The sequence below is a fragment of the Myotis davidii genome, unplaced genomic scaffold, assembly GCF_000327345.1.
Source record: "Myotis davidii unplaced genomic scaffold, ASM32734v1 scaffold150, whole genome shotgun sequence".
In the NCBI taxonomy this organism is placed as follows: domain Eukaryota; kingdom Metazoa; phylum Chordata; class Mammalia; order Chiroptera; family Vespertilionidae; genus Myotis; species Myotis davidii.
In genome coordinates this window covers 2,461,802-2,464,641 of record NW_006283437.1, presented here as the reverse complement: position 1 = coordinate 2,464,641, position 2,840 = coordinate 2,461,802, and positions in this window count along the sequence as shown.

Here is a 2,840-nt window from a genome sequence, read left to right as displayed (position 1 = left end):
CTTTCCACTCTGCCACATGTTTCTCACATTATTCATTTCTGGTACTGTTCATGTATTAGAGACTGAGAACAAGAAGCTTCACTTCAATATGTGAGCAGTATCACTGTACATTATTATATGCAGGCATATAAAGGGATTTGCTGGGTGTTTTACATCCTTTCTCTGACAGAACTCTAAGAAATGCCTTGGATTACATTGAACACTGAGCCATTGTTTTGTGTGTGTGTGTGTGTTTTAAAAATATTTTTATTGATTTCAGAGAGGAGGGGAGAGAGAGAGAAACATCAATGATGAGAGAGAATTACTGATCGGCTGCCTCCTGCATGCCCCACACTCGGATTGAGCTTGCAACCTGGACATGTCCCCTGACTGGGATTTGAACCATGACCTCCTGGTTCACAGGTTGACGTTCAACCACTGAGCCACGCCAGCGGGGCGAGCCATTGTTTTTAGTATACTGAAAATGAGCTCTTGTTCATTGAAAGTAGAAAAGTAAGAAAAAAACAAAACAAAACAAACCCATTCAGGGGACAAAGCCCATGTGTATTAAAGAACATTTGTATTCTGCTTACATCACTCAGAATGCTCTTCTAATTATAATGTATGTACGTTTGGTTAGGGGAAACTTTTCAGGGTTAAGAATGTACTTTTTAAATTGAAAACAAAGCATATCTTCTAATCTTTATTAATGTACATATGTATGTTTAGCATAAACTTTTCAGTCTAGAATAATGAACTTTTTCATTGGTAGCAAGAATGGCAGGAAAAAAATATATGAGCGCTCAACACAAATTTTTTAGAATTATGAAAATATATAAGATCAGGTAGGCAACAAAGCCAGAAGAAATGTAGATAGAATCATAAACTATTATCTATCTCTGGGGCTTGATTTTAGGGTAAAAGTGCATTTCAGACTTATAGTACAGTAAGGAGAATATTGAAATGTTTACTCATTTGTTCAATAAATGCTGGTTTGGCCCCCTGTGTGCTCGGTAAATTCTGGGTTTTCATCCCAAATTTTAAAACCTAGACTTCCTTTAGACTTGAGTTGGACCATTCACATTACCACAGAGCAATGCTGGCTGTTTCTGAGTGATGGGTCCTTTCAGATGGCTGGTTTTAATAGACCTCTTCATGTTAGTGTGGAAATAACAATGTTGGAAACCATTTTCTGGTTTGTTTGTTTGGTAGGAAATAACATATTTCTTTGTTAGTTGTGGGATATTATTATCGTTAGTCAATTTTAATGGATAATAGTATTTCTAACCATGAGAGACAGTATTAGTTTTCTGTTTCAACTGATGTTATAATTCAGAAGCAATTTTATTTTTGCTGAGAACAACTATTTATTTATCTTAAATATATTTTTATTGATTTCAGAGAGGAAGGGAGAGGGATAGAGTGGTAGAAACATCAATGATGAGAGAGAATTATTGATCTGTTGCCTTTTGCAAGCCCCACACTGGGGATTGAGCCTGCAACACGGTCATGTGCCCTGACCAGGAATTGAACTGTGATCTCTTGGCTCATAGGTCGACACTCAACCACTGAGCCATGCTTGCTGGGCGTAAATGGAATTTTTAAAGTTTCTTATTCTGAGAGTGCATTACTGGTGTATATAAATGTCATCAGTTTCTGGATGGTAATTTTGTATTCTTCGCCAAATTTATTTATTAAATCTTGCAGTTTTTGGTGAGTCTTTAGGGTTTTCTATGTACACTATCATGCCATCTATGAATAATGACAGTTTTACTTCCCCCTTTCCAATTTGGATGCCTTTTATTTCTTCTTCTGGTCTGATTGCTGTGGCTAGGACTTCTAAAACTATATTGAATAAGAGTGGTGATGGTGGATATCCCTGTCTTTTTCCTGTTCTTAAGGGAAACACTTTTAGTTTTTGCCCATTGAGTTTGATGTTGGCTGGAGGTTTGTCATATATAGTCTTTATTACATTGAAGTAAATTCCCTCTATTCCTACTTTGCTGAGAGTTTTTATTATAAATGGGTGCTGATTTTGTTGACTGCTTTTTCTGCACCTATTGATATGCCACTTGGTCATGGTGTATGATCTTTCTAATGTATTGCAGGATCTGGTTTGCTAATGTTTTGTTGAGGATTTTAGCATCTATGTTCATCAGGGATATCGGTCTGTAATTCTTTTTCTTTGTTGTGTCTTCATCTGGTTTTGGCATTAGGAAAATTCTGGCCTAGTGAAAAGAGCTTGGAAACATTCCTTTCTTTTGGATTTTTTGGGAACAGTTTGAGGATAGGTGTTAGTTCTTCTTTGACTATTGGGTAAAACTCACTTGTGAAGCCATTCTGTCCAGGACTTTTGTTTGTTGGATGGGTTTTGATTACTGCTTCAATTTTATCTGTTGTTATTGACCTATTCAGGTTTTCTGATTCTTTCTGATTGAGTTTTGGAAGATTGCATGTTTCCAGGAGTTTAACCATTTAAACCAAGGTTGTCCTGTTTGTTGGCATATAGTTGTTCATAGAATTTTCTTAGTCCTTTGTATTTCTAGGATGTCAGTGGTTAATTCGTCTCTTTCATTTCTGATTTTATCAAAGAACAGGCTCTTTATTTCATTGATCTTTTGTATTGTATTTTTATTCCCTATGCCATTTATTTCTTTTTTTGTGAGTGCAAATTAACTTTTATTTTTTTTAAATTTTGTTTTATTGCTTAAAGTATTAAAAAGAGTACTACATATGTCTCCTTTTTTCCCCCTCCCCTTGACATTACCCTGGCCTCCTCAGTGTCTTGTGTCCATTGGTTATGCTTATATGCATGCATACAAGTCCTTCGGTTGATCTCTTACCACCCACCCCAACCCTCC